Consider the following 12919-nt stretch of genomic DNA (forward strand, 5'->3'; position numbering starts at 1 on the left):
ACTGTACGCATACCTCTGCGGAACCCCTCCTGACTTTTCCCTGTGAGGCACCCACTCCTGGGCAACCCCCAGGGTTAAGCCAGGCATTTAAGCACTGTCAGGGCCGTTGTGGAGATTAAGCAATCTATTGCCCAGAGTTACACCCATTAATTAGATTAGGGACCAAGGCGAGAATTAGCTGGTCCAAGGGAATTGAGCCTTGGTCCCGGGCCAGATCTCTGCATCAGGGTCTGCCGCTCTAACCATTGTGCCACACTGCCTCATTAGAACAATGCCGTCGATATTTTTGATGCTATTGTGGTGCTTTGCTACACTAGCATTAAAAACGTTGTCACTAGTGCAGCAAAGTGCAAGGAGGCCCATAGGTTACTATGGGAGCATAATTTTAACGCCTCCTCTGAGCAGGCATTAAAAATGACACCAAAATGGCACTGTGAAATCTTTTAAATTTCACTGTTCCATTTTTGCGGGCCTCCTAGCACCGGAATGCCCTCCTTGCATACATTATGACTGGCGCAGGCATAATGTAGCGCAAGGGGTTACAAAGTGGCGCAGTGCATGCATTGTGCCAGTGTGTAAATATGTCATGATAGAAAAACCACTTTACCGCTGCCTTAGCGTAAAAGAAATGAGGATACGGCTGCGCTAAGGTGGCGATAGGGACTCTTAAATATGCCCCTAAGTTTGTCATTACCACGTCACCTGAGTACCCGTTGCTGTGCCCGTCACTGCGGAAGTGGGAGGACCTGTGCTGACTCTGCCTTCACTAGATACAAAGACCTCACCCAAATGGCCCAGGCTGCAGGGAAAGGAACCCCCACTGTGATTGCTGGAGCTACAGGTCCACAGTGCTTTTCCTGAGCTCCTGCACCATTACTGGCCGTCCCGGGAGGAGGAGTCTGGGATGCCGATGGTGATTGGGTGTGCTTGCATACGCAGACAAAAGCTGTACACCTCCGATCAAAGTCCCAAGTGAGCACAGCAACCAGGTAAAGCAAACCCCTGAACCACTTTGAGTGTTGAATTGTCCGAACAGATCTTTATAGCAGGACTTCAAGTGATACTTGTCTTTACAAACCTAAAAAGGCTTCATTTTCAATAGATGAGTTTGAGGAAAATAACCAATTACGTCACAGTGTTCGACGCACTCTGCAACGTCTGCAGGAACCATGAGGAGAGGAGATATTCAACTGGGCATGATTGGTAGGTGGAAAGAGCAGTTTCAAGTGCATTATTAGTAGTTCATTGGTTACTACTAGAATACTTCATAGAAATCATAGTATCCAAAATGATTTGTTAGACGTCATTGCCATATTTTTAAAAATATTCTACACTTGCAACCCAGAGCATAACTGCCTCGTCAAGTGCCAAGGACTCACCTCCGTGTCAGAGATTAAATAAAAGCTGCTTCCTAGATGCCACTGTGAGTCCGCACTTGTGCTTGTTCTAGACTTTCTGTTCTCTTTTGTAGTGGCCCCTTCTGTTAGACATCATAGCAATGCTTCTTTACGTACTCAAGCATATTTTGGTGTGATTAAAGTAAGGGTGGGGGGAATGCATTGAGTTTTCTTCTGCAGAATTTCACAAAGTTACATAAAAACCCTACAAGATTCCAGGGAGTTACGTGAGCGGATGGAATTTCGGCATGTCGTGCCGCCCGAACTGCTTTCTAGTGCCAGTAGTTTGTTCCATGCTGTAAAATCAGTGCAAACAGAACCACACGGCGCACCAGAGGGGGCCTCTTTGCTCAGCCGCTCGAGAAGATCTTCTACTCAAGCAGCAGGTTCCTCAATGTGCAGGGTCGCGACCTGCTGTGAAAGCCCGCACTGATAAACCTTGCTGGGAGCCCTTCTAGCACTCAAAAATGGCACTAGGGGATGCAAATTCTTGCTCGGCACACGGTGGTTGGCAGCGTTTTGCTGGAACTCCGCGCTCCAAGCACAAGGCAGAGTGGAGAAAACTCAGCGAACTCGGCCAGCAGAGTGGAATTTTTATCCCACCCCTAGATCAAAGCACTTCTCTTTTATAAAAAAGGAAACATATACCTTTTTATTTTGATGCAAATATAATCGTTAAAACAGGCTAAACTATAGTACTTAATTGTTATTTTATACAGAAACTGTCAATTCCTGGTATTTCACACGTCATCAAACACATAATACTGACCTTGGGTGGAAATGAAGTCTGGGATAACATTACCGGAAAAATCTAATCCCTAACGGTTCACAATTTCAGGAAAAGCAGCAGAATTTCATTACAGTATTTCATTGTCCATTCAAGAAATACTTGCTGACATTTCGGGACACTTCATCATATTCAGTCACCTTCATCAGGGCAGAAAATCATTTGCCCAGCATGTCTAGAATGGATTGTGCGCCATTGTTTATTTGAAACAAGGCGAGGGAAGATTGGACGGCAACCACAATGGTCCAATCCCTGCCTCAGCTCCAATATCACAGGAGCAGTTTGGAGGGTTGTTGAGGAACCTTCTCTAAGAAACTCTGAATTCATAACTGACAGACCATCGCTCTATGAATTATACCAGGTAAATTAACCTGAGCATCTGTGATGACGAGGGCTGACCCCCAAGACAACTTGAGAGACTTGTTTACTGTTCCAGTCGGCATTCTTGTGTGGTTGGCAGTGCAACACAGTCAACTGACAGCTGCAACATACTTAATAATTATGGGGGTCATTCTGACCCTGGCGGTAATTACCGCCATGGCGGAGGTTGGCGGTAGCACCGCCAACAGACTGGCGGTGCTCCGCCGGGCATTCTGACCGCGGCGGTACAGCCGCGGCCAGAAGCGGAAAGCCGGCGGTGTACCGCTGACTTTCCGCTGCCCATGGGAATCCGCCATGGCGGCGCAGCTTGCTGCGCCGCCATGGGGATTCTGACACCGCATACCGCCATCCTGTTCCTGGCGGTTCGCCCGCCAGGAACAGGATGGCGGTATGGGGTGCCGTGGGGCCCCTGGGGGCCCCTGCAGTGCCCATGCCAATGTCATGGGCACTGCAGGGGCCCCCGTAAGAGGGCCCCACAAAGAATTTCAGTGTCTGCTTTGCAGACACTGAAATTCGCGACGGGTGCAACTGCACCCGTCGCACCTTCCCACTCCGCCGGCTCCATTCTGAGCCGGCGTCCTCGTGGGAAGGGTGTTTCCCGCTGGGCTGGCGGGCGGACTTTCGGCGGTCGCCCGCCAGCCCAGTGGGAAACCCAGAATGACCGCCGCGGTCTTTTGACCGCGGTACGGTCTTCTGGCGGTTCCCGCTTGGCGGGCGGCTACCGCCGCCCGCCAAGCATAGAATCACCCCCTATGTCCTTTTCAAGCTTGTTTTTAAATTTTTTGTGTCAAAATAAAAATATATGTTATGTGTATTTTTAAAGTACATTATCACTCACATGGGTGCCCTGTCAGCGTCGTAACAAAGGCCCCACAGCCCCCACGGTGCAGGGGGGGGAGCGAGCTCCAGGGGGCTCCTTCAGCACAGTACCCTGGCCTGTGAGCCCCTGAGTGATCTGGGGGGGGGAGGGGTGGTCCTTGTACTTTGCTCGGGCCCCACAAGTTTCGTTACAATACTGTACCCTGGTGCTATAAATTAATTAATTAAAATATATATATATATATATATATATATATTTTTTTTTTTTTTCTACAGAAACGTGTACCTCAATTGATGTCTGCCTGGCTTCATCATCTTGCAATATCTTCCCTTTCCCTGTGAATCGTAGGCCTCATTTGATGTCTGCCTCGGATTAAGATCTGGTGATATTCCCCCTTTTCCTGTGGATTTTAAATTCTTATTCAAGGGTTACTAGACCGCTTAATTAATTATTGATAGCTCCCTTAGAGAGTTATTATTGATATTTAGTCTTGGTTATTTCAATATCCAATTCTTGCTTTCATGCACTGTCAGGAGCCAGCCCATGCAATTAACTTAATGCAATTACCAATAAAGTAATTACTTTGCCTGGTGTAACTATGGGGGCATAGTGTGAAAGCTTATTTAAGACAAAACTGTTGAGTTGAAGACATTTTAACAGATGTAATAAGATGATGAGGTTTAAAGTAAGCAGATTTGGTGCGGTAGGGTGTTCCCAGGACATATGAATTGTGTAAGGTCAAAAAAATCAAATGAAGCTATTGAAGAAAGGAGAAATAGTTTACCTAAGTGGCTGTCGGAGACAGTGAGGTGAAAATATTTTGAGGGGTTGACTAAACAAAGTTAAGCAATTTGAAGGAAATTGAGTGTTCTGATTAGGTTCGAAGTTATTGTCTTAGTGTTGGAAAATGGGTTATTGGTAAGGGCAGGTAGGTACCTACACTTAGCAATAGGCCACTAATCTCCACTTAGGTCCAGTCAGGTCTCAGTAAATTAAACCTAGCTCAACACTTGGTAGCTTGTCAACGAGCGACAAGGCTTAATTTAGGAGACAGAGTGTAAAGCATTCAAATATCACAAAACAGTAATTAAATAAAATGCAGGAAACAGTTTGAAAATCCAAAACCAATTCATAAAAATATATTATATTTTTATCTTTAAATGACACAAAAACGAATAAAATCGGATAAGGGGAACCGGAGGTATGATTTTTTAAAAGAATTATTGTTTTTTTAGTGCCTAGAAACAAAAAGCGCCAATCGGGTTATCTGGTTGCACCTCTACCGGGGCAAAGTCAAAGTTTATGGCTGACCGTGATGGAGCCCTGCTTGTCTACAGCTCGCAGGAGGCCTCGGTCAAAAGTTTACCTTCACACTTAGTCGTTTTTCTGAAGATTTTCTTCAGCGGGACGAACCTGCCAGTCCAATCCGACCTCCTGGAACTCCTCTCCGGGTACGCATTACAGGATCTCTCAGTGGAGAGTTTTACCTTCAGACTTAGTCGTTTTTTCAAGGTGAAAATCCTTTGACCGGACCAAACCGACGTCCCTGGAGCCCTCCTCGGATACGCCTGCTGGGAGGTCCCGGTCAACTTTTAACCTTCGGATTTAGTCTCTTTTTCGGAGATTTTCTTTACCGGGACAAACCTGCAAATCAGGCCATGTCGCAGTTGAGGCAAGCCAGCTAGAGTTGCCGCGGTGGGTCAGTCCCTCTATGGAGCTTTTTTTCAAAAGTACTCCAAACTTCTCCAAACTTCTTGGGCTTCTCCCAGATGTTCTTTTAAGGTTCTTTTGGGGTCCACTGCTCACCCCAAGGGTCCAGAAGCTCTGAGATTATCCTTGTGGGTGCAGACTACAACTCCCAGTATGCACCTGGCGCAAACTCCTTTTTGGCCACTGGGCAGTGCCCAACTGGTTGATTTCTTCAGGAGTTGGTGCAGGGGACCCTGGTTAGCAATTTTTCACCTGTAGCAAACAGGGAGTCCCTCCTTGAACCAGTTGAAGCCAGGCAAAGTCCTTCTTGTGGTGAAGCCCAAGTGTGCAGCTGGTGCAGTCCTTCTGAGTGCAGGTTCCAGGTGCAGGCCAGGGGTCCAGCAGGGCAGTCCTTTTTCTCCTTTGGTTCTTCCTTGTCGGAATCTGATGGGGAACTGAGGTGTGGTTGCAGGTCTGCCAGTGTTATCCTTGCTCCTGGGTGAAAAACAGGGGGGTCCTGATTCTCCAACCAGGTGCAGGGTCCTTCCCCCCGTGTTGACCACTTCCTGGGAAGTGTGGCAAAAATCAATCCCAGGAGGTAACATTCCTCAAAGATCCACCATGGCTGAATCTGATTTTTGGAGGTTACATCTGGCTGAGCCCACCCACTGGTGTGGCTAAAAATCATGCACACACCCCTCTCCTGCCCTCTCCTAATCTATTCAAGGGGGCACCTAGTTGTCTGGGGTTGCAGGATGTGGGGGTGTTGCTGGGGTGCTCCAAATGTCCTTCTCTGCCTTTGAAGACCAGTTTGGCAGCCCTCCCCCTTCCTGCCTCACAATCTGCTGAGGGGAAATTCCCTCCCACAGGCACATCTCTTTGTGTGAAGCCAGGCCACTTCACACCTCATCAAGTCAGCCTGGCCAGGCTGCCAGATGATGGCCAATCAGGGCACAGCAGCAAAAAGATTGTACGACGAAACAACGACTTCAAAAACAACTACTGCCTTAACAACGAGGTCGGAACACCGACCTCGTTGCTACTACTAATGATTTTACCACAAATGCCTTAACAACAATATTTTGTTGTAAAGGCATTCCTGATAAAAGCATTAGTAATAGGCACCATTCACCCTACATCCCTCACCCCACCCCCCCAACCCCACCCCAAAACCAAAAATGCCTCACCCCCCAACCCCACCCCAAAACCTAAAACCCGCTAACCCCCCACCCCCTCCCCAAAACCAAAAATGCCCCACCCACCCAACCCCACCCCAAAACCTAAACCCCCTGACCCCCCACCCCCTCCCCAAAACCAAAAACGCCCCACCCCCCCACCCCACCCCAAAACCTAAAACCCCCTAACCCCCCCACCCCCTACCCAAAACCAAAAACGCCCCACCCCCCCAACCCCACCCCAAAACCTAAAAGCCCCTGACCCCCTACCCCCCACCCCCTCCCCAAAACCAAAAACGCCTCAACCCCCCAACCCCACCCCAAAACCTAAAACACCCTAACCCCCACCCCCTCCCCAAAACCAAAAACGCCCCACCCCCACCCCCCCAACCCCACCCCAAAACCTAAAACCCCCTGGCCCCCCACCCCCTCCCCAAAACCAAAAACGCCTCACCCCCCAACCCCACCCCAAAACCTAAAACCCGCTAACCCCCCACCCCCTCCCCAAAACCAAAAACGCCCTGGTGCTCGGTCCTCCTCTTGACAGCATGGCTGCCCTCAGGTTCTTGGCCAGTTTCTCTTTGTCTTGTGCTTGTGACCTAGGTGGAGAGCTCCCTATATGAAAGTACAGGGGAAATTATTAACGTTTATTATGCTTTAAAAAAATGTTTGAATGTATTACATAAATTAATTTAAAATAACTAATATTACACTATAGCAAAAAATATGATAGTGTTTTATATAGCTCATGAAATTAAATGTGTTCTAATGAATAAACCAATTTAAAGATATTGATTACATTGATGAATATCACATTTTTAAATAAGAGCCCCAAGAAGTGGGAGAAAATCTGGGGTGGGTGGAGGGCCTATAGATCCACGGGATGAATCTTGGTGGGCTATGTGCGGGCATGGGGGCGGTCAGAACCTTGACAGCACCGGATTGTCAGACTGGGGGGGGTCGCTTTATTGGTGTGTGTATCCCTGCAACTTGCTCTTTACAGAAATAGGTCTCTGGGGGGCGGTTAATCAATGGGCAGATTAATTGTCTCTTGCTCTATTGCACAATGGCTGTTTCGTTGTTCAATACAAAGATTTAAAAAATAAAATAAAAAAAAGATTTGAAAAATACTCACCTTCACTGACACTTCTTATTTTTTAAATATTATTTTGTACACATGTTGAAAAGCTATGTATTAAATATATATTTTTTTAAATAGCATTTTTGAAGGTTAAAGATTTAGGGCCAGATGTAGGTAGGAAAAATTTAGCGAGTCGGAAATTGCGAGTCATTGCGACTCGCAATTTCCGACTCGCTAAATGGTATCCAAGAAGAAAACGCGACTTCAATTTGCGACTCGCAAATGAAGTCGCACCGCAGATTACGAGTCCGCTGTTTGCGAGGTCGCTTTTTGCGACCGCGCTAAAAACAAACACGCAATTTGCGAGTGGGTGTCGCAAATTGCAACTGTGCCGCAAATCGAATGCAGGTGCTGCAGAACACTCTGGAAAACACTTCCTGGCTCATGATGATGACATCACAGCCAGGAAGTTTACAAATACACCTGGGAGGAGGGAGGACCACACCCATTTTAACAGCAGAACTGCAAACAGAGAGAACAGCAGCTACCATGGCTGAGACACCAAGGAAGCGCAAACTTAAATTTGCTGAGAAAGAGCTGGAGGTGCTGACAGAGGAGTGCTGCCAGCACCATGACCAACTTTTTGGGAGGGCAGCCCTCACCGTGCCAGAGGTGGAGAAGAGAAGAATCTGGACGGACATCCAAGACAAAGTGAACTCCCTGGGTGTCAGCCACCGGAGCATCGAAGAACTCAAAAAAAGGTGGTATGACCTGCGCTCCCGGACCAAGGAGAGGGTGGCAGAGCGGCTCAGGGAGATGAGGGGCACTAGAGGGGGACCGTCCACAATGCCACCACCCACACCCCTGGAGGAAAGAGTTGAGGAGACCCTTGAGCCAGAGGCAGTGTGCGGGATGGGAGATCTGGATACATCAGAGCCAGGACCATCAACCGGTGAGTACCATGAGACATGCATGTACCCTCAATAATGCCATACCCCCACCCACCTTGTACACAGTAGCATGCACAACCAAAATAGCTCCATTTCAGAGTGGCAACCACCAGAATGGTGCATTATGGGCAATGTAGTCAAGTAGGCAGTTGATAGGCAACAGTTTATTAGGAAGCATATAACAGATAGTAGATACTGACAGTGTGTTCCCTATGTCCCACAGGTCTCCCACAAGACACCCCCACCAGCCAAAGCTTCCAGGGGCCACTGGTCAGCCAGCAGCCAACAGATGAATCAGGACCAGCCACCACTGAGACTTGCACCACCAACACTCAGTCCCCTCATGATACACCAGTTGCCATACTGGTGTGTGATCCAGCACCTGGTCCCAGCCACAGTGCCACTGTAGAAGACACGGAGCCTCCACTGCGTCGCAGGCGACGTGTAAATGTGCCATCAGAGCGGCAGGCAGAGTCAGGGGACGCCTCCATGTCACGTGCTGAGGCCGCACTCCTACGGGGTCAGCGTCTGCAAACACAGGAGATTAGGAGAATTACAGGGGCATTGCGGCGCATGGAGCGAAACAAAGGCAGAAGCATGCAGCTTGTACACACGGAGTTGCAACAAATGAACACACATGTGGGAGACCTTGCACTCTCCATGAGACAACTTGTGGCCGGACTCCTAACTGAGACAGAGGGTGCAAGGCGTCGTGACAGGCAGCTACTTAACCGGCTGGACCGCATGTCTGCCTCCATATTCAGGCTGGCTGTGAACACTACTGGCCTTTCTAGGCGCACGGTCAGCCTCCAATTTGACATGGGCCACATTGCCAGTGATGTGGCACGTGGACTGGGCCGTCTCAGCCACGCTGCTGATATTATGGAGACACAGCAGGTGGCCAGGGGCGCGGCTGACACGCCGCAAGACAGCGAGGAGGGCTCCACCATCAGCAGTGTCTCTGCAGTGACACCAGGGTGTTGCGCAGTGGAAGCGCAAGGCAGGGCACTGCTGACACCCCCGGTACCAGCCATGCTGGCCGAGGCCGGCATAGGATATGAGCTCCACACTGTCCTGGGGTTGGGGCACATGAGGTCAATGTGTCCTCATGCCAGGAGGACTGTTACAGCCCCTGAACTGTTGTCAATGTATATAGTTTTTTTGGTTGCACAAATTAAATCACTTGTTAGTTCCACTTCACACCTGGACTCTTTGTGTGTGACATTAGTGAGTGTGGTGACAGTTAGCACGTACCTTCCAAAGTATTGGTTTGCAATGTGTTCCCGTCTCAGTTTGCCTTGATTTGCAATGCTTCTATCCCCATGATGGCGATGTGGTAGCTCTTGCTCTTCATCCTCCGAATCTGGGTCTTCTGGGGTGAGAGGTAGCCCACGTCTGGTGGCAATGTTGTGCAGGATAGCGCATGCAACAACAATCTTAAAAACTGTTATTGGGGTATACTGGAGGGCACCTACACTTCTGTGGAGACATCTGAATCTTGCTTTCAGCAGTCCAAAGGTCCGTTCTATGATATTTCTGGTCCTCTTATGTGCACTGTTGTATTGCCTCTCTGTCTCATTGCTGGGTGTTAAGTACGGGGTAAGTATCCATGGTCGAAGTGCATATGCACTGTCACCTGTGTGGCACAAAATGTACAATGTTAGCTGGGCATAGATGGGTTCCACATTGACCTGTGTGTATGTCTGCAAGGTGTATTCAGCTATACCTAGGAGGTATCCGTCTCCAAACTCCCCACGTTCTAGGCGTTGGTGTATCCCACTGTGCCTGAAAATGTAAGAGTCATGTGTACTCCCTGGAAATTTGGCAACCATGTCAGTGATAACATAATGGGCGTCACATACCACCTGGATGTTGAGTGAGTGGGTACACTTCCGATTGCGGAACAGATATTCCCGATTTTCAGGAGGGCATATTTGTATACGTATGTGTCCCGTCTACACACCCTATGACATGGGGGAAGTTGGCAATCCTGTAGAATTCCAACTTGGTGCTGTTGATTTCTGCCTCATTCCTGGGTAGGTATATGTATCTGGACATGTGTGTGAGTAAGGCATCTAGGAATGCCCTGAAGAACCGTGAGAGTGAACTTTGGGATACCCCACCTGCCACGGCAATGACCCCCTGATAGCTACCCGAGGCCAAGAGGTGCAGTGAGCAAAGCACTTGCACATGCGTAGGGATGGCGCAGCCGCACACAGTCTGGCGTTGTAACTGTGGTTTGAGTAATTCTATTAAATCTAGTATAGCTGCACTGCTGAGTCTATATTTATCATAAATCTCCTCCTCAGTTTGTTGGAAAAGTGTCTGTCTGGTTCTGTATATCTTCTCCTGTCTCTGGCTCCTCCTCCTCCTCTGCTGTGCGGCATGGGCTCTCCTCCTCATTCCTATCACATATATCTCCGCCATCTTGAGTAACCCAGATGCCTTCTGGGTCTCCTTTTATACTTTGGTAATGGTTACCACCTGCTCTGAGTTAGTGGTAAATTGGAAGTGCAAAATGGGCTTTTTGCGACTAGTCGCAATTTGCGAGTGGCTATTGCATATGGTTTGCGACTCGCAAATTGCCACTTACTATTTGCGGGTCGCAAAATGGGGTCGCTATTTTTGCGAGTCGGTAATGGCTTGCGTCGCATTTTGCGAGTTGGAAATGGGATTTTTGCATCCCATTTCAGATTTTGCAGGGTCGCAAATTGCGATTCGGGCCTTTTCCGACTCGCAAAAGTTTCCTACATCTGGCCCTTACTGATTTTCTTGTTTACATGTCTGTAAGCGTGAGGGCGTGGATAAAGCACTCTAGACCGCGGTAGTCTGGAAAAATGTCTTTTTATTGAGGATAGAAGATATAGTAGGAAACAGGTGAGTATCTTTCAATCTTTGGTTGTGGGACTTTAGGGTGGTGGGATGTTCTTGAGGTTTGGTCTTCACTCTTCTTTTCTGTCTCCCTGGTTCACAGGTCGTCCCCCGGGAAGTGCATGTGGAGAGAAGAGAATATAGCGGTAAGTGTACTTGCTACTTATATCTATTTAGTCTCCGTATTCTTTCTCTATTTTCCCTGACTCACTGGTATTCTTAAGGTTATTGTATTCAAACTGATTCAGATTAGTATGTGTTTTATTCCTTCTGTCTCTCAGTGCTTCAAATCCTGTCCTTTCTGTCTTGTAAATTCCTTCAGTGCTCAACCGGACCTGTGAGTGGCTTGGCTGGTCTACTATTGGTGACAGTGCTTCTACGGTGACTGGTGGTACGTATTTTATCCCCCCTCCTTTCAGATTCTCCTCTTGTACTTGTCCGTTTCTCCTTTCCAACCCCCTCACCTCCCCAGTGCTCGTGCTTGTTATGTTTCCTTGTTTTGTCCTTCCCCCTCCTGTCTTTCCGTGATTTCCGACCCCCACCCTCCCCCGCTTTCCCTCCGCTCTCTGCCTCTCACTCTCACTCTTGGTCAGGGACGTAGTCCCACGCACCTGAATGGCCACGCTTCTCCTGAAGCGTGGCGGGATGCTGCCACTCATCCTCCTGGTTGCCTGGAACAGGGTCTCCTGATGCTCGTCTTCCGTCTTCAGCTCCGGTGCTCGGATGGGACCGGTGTCTCCGACTCTCTGGCGGGTTCCGCTCCTGGGCTTCCGCGTTCACCTCGCTGTTGCTGGGCTTCTCCTCCCCAACGAAAAGGTTCACAGCTATTCCCTTGCCTCCTGTTTGCTCCTCCAAAGCTCTAAACGCCGTAGGAGTACGCCGCGGCAATTTTGAACACCCAGTCCTTCCACCAATCAGGGGCAGGGAGCCTCAGAGCACCAGGGGCAGCGTCAGCACAAGTGGGAGCTGAGTGTGGGCGAACAGGTTCCAGCCCGTCACATACACTCCCCCTAGAGAGCGGCTTGTCGAGACGCTCCAAGACCGGATAACGGGAAAGAAAATCCGCGGTCACCATTTGTTTACCCGGAAGATGCTGTATCCGAAAGGAAAAAGGCTGTAAGGAAAGGAACCAGCGGAGAACAAGGGAATTAGTGTCCTTATGATGGGCGAGCCAAATAAGAGGAGCGTGATCAGTAATCAGGGTAAAGGTCCTGCCGGACAGATAATATCTGAGAGACTGAATTGCCCACTTAATCGCCAAACATTCCTTCTCTATAGCTGGATAATGCAACTCCCGCGGTAGAAGCTTCCTGCTGATGTACAATATAGGGTGGAGGGCATCATCATCCTGTGGTTGGGACAACACCGCCCCAAGACCCACGTCGGAGGCATCAGTTAGTAACACAAAGGGTTTACCAAAATCAGGACAGCAAAGCACAGGTTCTGACGTGAGGGCGGTTTTCAACTTGTCAAAGCTATGTAAGGCAGTTACCGAGGGAGGACCAAGGGTGTTGGGATAGGTGTTTTTAGCATCTCAGTAAGGGGTTCTGCCACCGTAGAGAAATGGGGAATAAAACGCCTATAATATCCAATTAATCCTAAGAATGCTCTGATATCTTTTTTCCTCTTGGGGAATGTCATTTTCGAGATGGCTTCTACTTTTTCTACTTGGGGTCTAATATGACCGTTCCCCACAATATATCCCAGGTACTTGATAATAGTCTGCCCTAGTCTACATTTGTCAGGATTGGCGGTTAACTGGGCCTTT

The sequence above is a fragment of the Pleurodeles waltl genome, chromosome 11, assembly GCF_031143425.1.
Source record: "Pleurodeles waltl isolate 20211129_DDA chromosome 11, aPleWal1.hap1.20221129, whole genome shotgun sequence".
NCBI lineage: Eukaryota > Metazoa > Chordata > Amphibia > Caudata > Salamandridae > Pleurodeles > Pleurodeles waltl.